We start from the raw sequence: 9,143 nt of genomic DNA, 5'->3' as shown, positions 1-9,143 counted from the left end.
TAGTTGCCTGATTGGAAATGTCCCATTCCTGTCCATTTTAGTTCACTCACACCAAGTATTGTCATGTTGATGTGCTCCATTTCTTGCTTGACAATTTCTAACTTTCCCTGGTTCATGCTTCTCACATTCCATGTTCCTGCTGTGTGCGTCATACAACTCCAGACTTTCCTTTTGCATCTTTGCACATCAGCCTGTGGGCTTCCTTTCGGCTTTGACCCAGCTGCGTCATTAGTCACAGCGCTACTCATACTTGTCCTTTGTTCTTCCCCAGTAGCTTGGTGAGTGCCTTCTGACCTGGGGGTCTCATCTTCCAGCACTATCTCGTGTTGCATTTTGGATACTCTGTTCATAGGGTTTTTGTGGTAAGAGATATTCAGAGGTGGTTTACCATTGCCTTCCTCTGAGTTTGGATGCATCTTAGACTGGTGTCTCAACTTTGACCATTCTGCCTTGGGTGTCCCTGTTAGGAGTCTAGCCTCTTGGTCTAGATTCCTAATGGCATTGCTCTCAGCTTCTTCAACACTCTCAAACCCCTTCACCACGTTAAGGCATGCATCCCAATAGGAGGGTTGGAATGGTTACTAAACATTTAATTAAAGTGGCAATTTGATCGAAGTAGGATAGGCAATGTTTGGCTGTGTACTGGCCTATACTACCTTAATTTATGTCATGGTTGTTTCTAAACACTCTACATTTCCACATTAAATTCACAACTTACATGTAATTTTTTTTTTTTACCAGCAATGTATATTTAGATCATCAGGTCTTCACCTTCAAAAGAAAGCTCTTAGCATTGCAGTATTGGAACTAAAGAAAAATTGTTACAATACATTCATTTTGATGGACAGTTAACTGTCACATCACATAGTAGTTCAGAAAATGTGAAAGCTTAGCCAATGACTGTGTCTCTGGAGACAAAGCTAAAAATAACAACAAAAAGGCACCTCCTACATTTTGAATATAAACATATTGATTACTGTACTAATAAGGTAGAGAATTGGTCTGGTCACAGATGTGAATGTCTGGGAGGGAACTGAAACAATTTGGAATAAACTTGTTTTAAACCTAAGTCTTATTTTTAAAAAAGAGAGAGATAAGAGTGGGGTTTTCTATCAAAGCCAAGAGGCGAGGCTCACAGGGGTATATTTCTGCCCTCTCTCAACCCAGTAGCAAAAAAAGCCTAGTGTATTACAGTATAGTTTGATACACACACACAGAGACGAGAGAGAATCATTTAAAGCATTTTTCTTGCATGATATGTACAAAGGTCCATTTAAAGATAAGTTTTTGTGGGAGCCTCTGTGTTCCCATACTTCATCTGTGACATCACTACTACAATCTAGACTATGAACCGTATAGTAGTGTCCTGTTCTATTGCCCATTTGTTTGTGGTTGTATGAAGGGGGTCAAACCTTTCCTTATCATTCTACCCCATCAAATCTTAATGCCCCAAAGGACCAACGCCAGCAGAAGTCAAAGTGTGTCTCCATATCGTCCTGTTAAGGACAATCATGTAGCCTTTGTACTTGAGTTTAATAGCTATACCAGTGCAGTTGCATAAGTGCAAGGGCCGTAGGATTCTCTTCAGTGGGTCCTCCAAGCATGCACTAGCTTACCTCTGTTGGTTTTTTGTTGTATCACGTTACAAAATGTGTCTTCTCACAGTTCGGTCTGCTCTGGTTAGAGTATTCTCAGTCTGTCACTGGTACTGTGTTCATACAGTGCCTGCTCTCGGGGCTCCAACAGTGGAACTAAACTCATAGTGTGCTGAGTAGGAGCCTGTTAGTTCCCACGAGCAATTGAAACATTCCGATTGGACAACCACTACTTGAATCTGACAAAACAGAAGAAGAGGCAGTGTTTAGTCCCCCCTCCCCCCAAGAAATTAAATAGGGTGATAAGTAGACATAACATTAACAAGCTAACTGCATCCCAGAGTATTGAAAGAACTTTCTGGTGTACTCTCGGAACCTCTTGCCATCATCTTTGAGAAATCCTGGAGAACAGGAGAGGTGCCAGACGATTGGAGATGGGCAAACATCGTCCCGCTCTTTAAAAGGGTAAAGAAGATCCGGGGAATTACAGGCCGGTCAGTCTGACTTCAATACCGGGAAAGATATTAGAACGGATAATAAAAGAGTCCATTGGCAACTATCTAGATGACAATGCTGTGATTAGTAGGACCCAGCATGGGTTTGTCAAGAAAAATCCTGTCAAACTAATCTCACCTCTTTTTTCAATCGGGTCACTAGCTTAGTAGATGGTGGAAATGCTGTAGATGTCATCTATCTAGATTTCAGCAAAGCATTTGACAAAGTCCCCCACGACCTTTTGATTAGCAAACTGGTCAAATACGGACTAGATGGAAATACTGTCAGGTGGATTCACAACTGGTTGGAAAACCGCACTCAAAGAGTGGTCGTCGGTGGCTCTGCTTCGGACTGGAAGGAGGTTTCGAGTGAAGTGCCACAGGGTTCTGTCCTGAGGCCGATACTCTTCAACATTTTTATCAATGACTTAGATGACGGGGTGGAGGGAAGCCTTATGAAGTTTGCGGATGATACAAAACTGGGAGGGATAGCTAACACAATGGAAGACAGGAATAAAATCCAAAGGGACCTGGATAGACTAGGAAATTGGACTGAAATAAATAAAATGAAATTTAATAAAGACAAATGCAAGATTCTGCATTTAGGCCACAAAAACAAAATTCACGGGTACAGGATGGGAAATACCTGGCTTAGCAGTAGTGCATGTGAGAAGGACCTTGGAATTGTAGTGGATCGCAAGTTGAACATGACTTAGCAGTGTGATGCTGCGGTAAAAAAAGGCAAACGCCGTTTTGGGCTGCATAAACAGAGCTATAGTTTCAAGGTTGAGGCAAGTAATAGTCCCACTATATTCTGCATTAGTCAGGCCTCATCTGGAATACTGCGTTCAGTTCTGGGCACCTCATTTTAAGAAAGATATAGACAAGTTGGAGCGGGTTCAGAAGAGGGCGACGAGGATGATAGCCGGTATGGAGAACAAGTCTTATGAGGAAAGGTTGAAGGAACTTGGCATGTTCAGTCTGGTGAAGAGAAGGCTGAGGGGTGACATGATTGCACTCTTCAAGTACCTGAAGGGCTGTCACATAGAGGAGGGTACAGATTTGTTCTCTGCTGCCCCAGAGGGTAGGACTAGGTCTAATGGTTTTAAGTTGCAGGAGCGTAGATTCAGATTGGACATTAGAAGGAACTTCTTGACAGTAAGGGCAGTTCGGCAATGGAACCGACTGCCTAGGGAGGTGGTGGGATCCCCTTCGCTGGATGTCTTCAAGCAGAGGCTGGACAGCTATCTGCGGGAGATGCTCTAGCTGTGGATTTCCTGCTGTGAGCAGGGGGTTGGACTCGATGGCCTACAAGGCCCCTTCCAACTCTATGATTCTATGAAAAACAAGAGAAGCTTGGAGAAATGAGGATGTAGATTACAGCAAAATCTCCCTGTGTTGCATGTTAATCAAAGACTGTTCAGTGGAAAGGCGGTTTTAGCATGGTCATGAGGAAGGATGGAGAAAACCCAGCATTTTTTCATTCTGTATCCTGTATCCAGGTGGAGATTAAGAGTTTGTGGGAAAGGAAGGTATTACTTTCATTAATGCCAGGGAACAGAGATCTCCATTTCTGCTGCAGAGTTTGTTATCGATTGAACAGTACTTTGCACCAAGAAATTGTATAACAATACTTCTGCTTCATATGAACTGAGTGCCAAAAATATAACCACTCTCTTCGCATGAAAAGAAATAAAAATAAGGAAAAGTGGAAACCTTAGATCTGGAATTATCTGTAGTTTCTGCCACACAACACATCAAATTATCAGACCTTTAATGCTTCCTTGTATTTCAGATAAAGCAGTTTCTAGATTATACAAGAAAACATCAGGAGGACAGATGCACAGATTTGCATATCATGTGAAATATATTTTTTTATGAAATCTAAAGCTGCAATCCTAAACAGGATTGCATGGGAGTAAATCCCATGGAACTCAATTAGCATGTCAATTATAGAATCATAAAATCATAGAACAATAGAGTTGGAAGGGGTCTGTAAGGACATTGAGCCCAACCCCTTGCTCAGCGCAGGAATCCCAAGTTAAAGCATACCTGAGAAGTGGCTGCTGCTTAACTGCGTTCAGTGTTGGAGAGCCCACTACCTCCCTAGGTCATTGGTCCCGTTGTTGTACCGTTGTAATAGTTAGAAAGGTTTTCTGATGTTCAATCAAAACTTGAGTCCATTATTCCTTGTCTTGCACTCTGGAATGATCGAGAAGAGATTCTGGCCCTCTTCTGTGTGACAATCTTTAAAGAAGAATGCTATCATATCTTCCCTCAATTTTCTTTTCTCTAGGCTGAAGATGTCTAGTCCTTTCAGTCTGTCCTCATAGGGCTTTGTTTCAAGTCCCCTGATCATCCTGGTTGCCCTTCTCTGAGCCTATTCCTGTTTGTCTCCATCCTTCTTAAAGTGCAGCGTCCAGAGGGAGACACAGTACTCAAGGAGCTGAATTGCAGCAAAAGTCTAGAGGACACAATGTTGGGCACCTCTGAATGACAGAAATGTAACAGAAATGGTACCAGTCATCCTTTGCATGTTCATTTCAATAAATAAATATACAAATAAATAAATAAATAAATTTGACTGTCCTATAAGCTTAAACAACAATAACCCCCGCAAGAGCAACGGTGTAAATTACAATTATTTCTATAAAGCACATTTTATTTATGTGTTCTTAAAACAAAACATCTTTTAAAACATCTGAAAAACAATTGCAATACCCATCCCCATCCCCTTCCAATCCCCTCCTTCCCCTTCCCCCTCCTCCCCCTCCCTCTCCCCTTCATCCTTCCCTTGGTCAGTCTTATCTGTCTTTAGCAAGATTGCACAGAAGTCAATACCATTGAACTCTATAAGCATACAAACGATCAAACCTGCCCTCCCCTTCCCCTTCCTTTGCCCCCCTCCAATACGCTCCTTCCCCTTACCAGTCCTGCTCCTCCTCCCACATGGTCAGTTTTTCCTATCCTAACCAAGATTGTATAGGAGTAAATCCCATTGAACTCAATAAGCATGCAAATGATCAGACCTGCTTTCCCTTTCTCCTCTCCCTGCCTCCTCTGCTCCTCTCTTCGTACTGAATTCAATAAACATGCAAATAATCAAACGTGCTCTCATCCTAGTCCTCTCCTTTGTGTTTCCTCCCCACCCTCCTCCTCCTCTGTGGTCAGTTTCACCTATCATAAGCATGACTGCAGGGGAGTAAATCCCACTCAACTCAATAAGCATGTAAATGATCAATCCATTCTCAGCAAGCTTGCACAGGATCCCATTTCTACCCTCCCGGATTAAAAAGCAGGGAAATTCACTAATAGGCAAAAAACCTTGCAGTTTAAGAACATTCCTATAGCCAACAGCTATTTCTATCAAACTTTAAAAAGCAGGGAAATTGGACAGCTATAGTGAATGCACCAGGGGAGCAGGAGACCTGACCTCCTCTCTGAGATATTGGACTGCCCTACAAACTGGTCAAAATGCAAACACCATTTGGGTTGCTCTTTCACAGTCCAATCCACTTCCTATGTAGCTTGGAAGAATTTGGTAACATGCGCCTCTGAGCATATGGTGAGTGGTGGCAACACCTGCCATCTCCAAAGATGGAGAATTATATTTTTGTATGTTTGTTGGTGTTCTTACTTTGCTTCTTTCCTGTGTTACTAATGTTTTTACAGAGAATCTAAACTAGAAAATTTTATTTCCCTCATTCTTCATCCCAGAAATCTGTGTCAAAATTATTTTTATTAATATCAAAGCCTTTTTATTAATCAGTGTCATATGATGGTGAAGACAGCCTTTTGTGTTTCAAATTGGAGGTTATGTTCTATTTCTAGTCTCGGTGCGTTAACAGTGGAATCTGAAACTGCAGTATGATGAAAAATCAGACTGATTCTAATATGTTGCTCCTTCAGCAATGTCTCTAGCAGTTGAAAAAAAGAGGATGCATGTTTTCAGCCTGCTATGTTTAAACCACTTTATTTAAGGCAAGGTAAAATGGAAATGGTCTGCCTTCAAGTTGATCCCGACTTATGGCTACCCGATGAAAAGGGATTTTATGGTAAGCGGCATTCAGAGGGGGTTTACCATTGCCTCCCTCTGAGGCTAGTCCTCCCCAGCTGGCTAGGGCCTGCTCAGCTTGCCACAGCTGCACAAGCCAGCCTCTTTCTTGTCCACAACTGCTAGCTGGGGGGGGCAACTAGGCTCCTTGGGACTATGCAGCTTGCCCATCTTGTCCCCCATGCTGTTTAACATCTATATGAAGATCTTGGGAGCAGTCATCAGGAGCTTTGGGGCGAGGTGTCCACAGTATGCTGATGACACCCAGCTTTATCTCTCCATAACATCTGAATTGGGAGAGGCCATGGAAGCCCTGGACCGCTGTCTGGACTCGGTGGTGGGCTGGATGAGGGCCAATAAACTGAGTCTGAAACGTAGCAAGACGGAGGCGCTGTGGGTTGGTGGTTCCTGAATTCAGATAACTGACCAATTGCCTGCTTCACATTGGGTTGCACTGGCTGCCCATTAGCTACCTGGCGAAGTTCAAGTTCTGGCTTTGGTGTACAAAGCCCTATATACTGTAGCTTGGGACCAGGATACCTGAAAGATCATCTTACCCCTTATATACCCACCTGATCATTGCACTCTGCAGGTGAGGGCCTCCTGCAGATACCATCTTATTAGGAGGTCTGGAATTGCTTTTTAAGATTTTTTAAAGTTGTTTTTAAAATAGTTTTTAAGATGTTCTGTTTTAATATTTTTTAAAGGTTTAGTTTTTAAGATGTTTTAAGGTGCTTTTAGTATTTTTGTTTGCCGCCCTGGGCTCCTTCTCGGAGGAAGGGCGGGATACAAATCTGATAAATAAATTAATAAACAATACTTGAACTATGGGATTCACTCCCACAAGAGGCAGTGATGGCCACCAACTTGGAAGGCTTTAAAAGAGTAGACAAATTCATTCCTTAGTGACTACTAGCCATGTTGTCTGTGCTCTGCCTCCATGCAGGCATTCATTTATTTATTTAATTATACTTGTATACCGCCCTGTAGCCAAAGCTCTCTGGGTGGTTTACAGTAACTAAAAATATTAAAACAAATACAATTTAAAACAGATCTTATAAAAACAATTTAAAACACAATTTAAAAAATTTAAACAGTATAAATCACATGCTAAAATGCCTGGGAGAAGAGGAAAGTCTTGACCTGGCGCTGAGAAGATAACAGTGTTGGTATAGAGGGCCTGCGCCAAGGGGCGGCCAGTTCGGGCCCGGCTGAGGAGCCCTGCAACCCAGAGGGGCTCCTGAAGGACCCCTTGTTAGGGTGGGAGAGAACTGCCATGGATCTCAGGCAGGGAGCTCCCAGGCTGCTTACCCATTCGGTCACTCTACCTACCTCTTTCCTGTGTTCTGCTGCGTTCAGGGCTGCCATCAACCAAGATGGTGACAGAGGCTTCTCTAAGGGGCTTATTGTTGTTGTTGTTGTTATGTTTGTTAGTCACTGGTTCCCCAAAGGTCTCCAAGTAACTTACAACATGGTTTAAAAGAGAAATAATTTCACTAATAGGCAAAAAAAACCCCTTGCTGTTTAAGAACGTACCTATAGCCCGCAGATCTTTCTTTCAAACTTTAAAAAGCAGGGAAATTGGGAAGCTATAGTGAATGCACTTAGGGATCTCTGTCCTTGTTTGGATGCTTATCTTCTGGACATTTGGTGCAACATTTAGCATCTGCAAAGAACAAGAGTAATATCTGCCTTATATCTGTCTGTACCAATTTTCATTTACAGAAAGGAATATCAAAGTGGTTAGCAGTATTAAAAAAAAGGATATCCAATAAAAATCAGTAAAGCCAGTAACATTATCACAATGACCAAGGACATCAGGAATCGATATGAATAATATGAAGGATTGGGGAAAGCATGGGTGAAAAGATATATCTTCAGTGGGGAAAACACCCCACAGTGGATCCCTGCCTGATCTCAGTGGGGCAGGCATTCTACATGTTAGGCCGCACAATCGAGACGGTCTTCTTTTGCACCTCATGATAATCCCGTCAGGTGGTTTAGGGTGATGGACTGGGCTAAGGTCAACCACTCATCCCAGGTTCCGCTTGCAGAAGCAATGATGGATTCACATGTTTCTACCCTGCCTTTCCAAGCAGCTTACAATATAGCCAAACAAGTAAAAATGCACGTTATACCAATATCATAAAACATCAACCTGAAACCATTTTAAATATGGAACACTTAATTTTAATTGCTTTTGAAAAGGAGGCTGAAATTCTGATCACGGGAGAACATGGAACTGCATTTGCAAGATGTATGAGTGCCCCTTTTCCCACAGGCTGCCGCTTTCTGATGGAATCACAAGTCAACACAAAAAGTCCCTGCACAGGGAAATCTAACAGGTAAAGGAAAGAGGGTTTAGGCTAGCCTAAGCTGTTCCCTCGAAGCCCTTTTTAAAAAATGTGCATAGCATTTTTATTTTTAATACGCAGAAGGGTCACCGGCCAGAAAGGGGCTTCCCGCCTCCTCTCTCCCTCCCTGCGAAGCAGCCCAGGAGTTTCAGCCACTTTGCTCTTTAAAGGGTTAACGAAGGAAAGAGCGCGAAGGAGGGACTTCCCTTTCCTGCTCCGCCTCTCTGCAAGAAATGCAGAGTGGAGACGCCAGAGGCCTCTTCATGCGCGCAGCGATGTCGGAGAGCGGGGTTGCGTGGGGGGAGGGAGCCTGGAAACAAAGGTATGCAATGGGGGGCGGAGGGGGAGGGTGGCAGAGGGAGAGCCCCCCTGGAGGGAGAGCCCCCCTGAAGGGCCCCCTCCCCGCAGACCCTCCAAATGGAGGATGCAGCTCTGCCCCAAGCCAGAGCATGGAAAAGTTACTTTTTTGAACCACGACTCCCATCAGCCCCAGCCAGCATGGCCACTGGATTGGGCTGATGGGAGTTGTAGTTCAAAACAGTAACTTTTCCAAGCTCTGCGGCCCAAGGCCTGCCTCTCCCCTGAGCTGAGCTGGCGTTGTTGGGTCAGATCGAAGCATTCCTCGGGCATATCACGCCGCTGAATT

At 43.5% G+C, this 9,143-nt stretch overlaps 1 protein-coding gene across 2 annotated transcripts in view; it reads left to right on the top strand.

The window, feature by feature from the left end:
* The first annotated feature begins 8,718 nt into the window (after positions 1 to 8,718).
* LOC133381666 (zinc finger protein 420-like) overlaps positions 8,719 to 9,143 on the top strand; it is a 43,520-nt gene continuing 43,095 nt past the window's right edge. For both annotated transcript variants that reach the window (XR_009761707.1, XM_061621030.1), the window contains exon 1: positions 8,719 to 8,819. The gene's annotated coding sequence lies outside the window, so the exon portion shown is untranslated. The remainder of the gene's footprint in view (positions 8,820 to 9,143) is intronic.

This window comes from Rhineura floridana, chromosome 3 (genome assembly GCF_030035675.1).
Source record: "Rhineura floridana isolate rRhiFlo1 chromosome 3, rRhiFlo1.hap2, whole genome shotgun sequence".
Lineage (NCBI taxonomy): Eukaryota > Metazoa > Chordata > Lepidosauria > Squamata > Rhineuridae > Rhineura > Rhineura floridana.
Note: the sequence above shows the minus strand (reverse complement) of the source record. Positions and strands in the feature narration are given on the sequence as shown.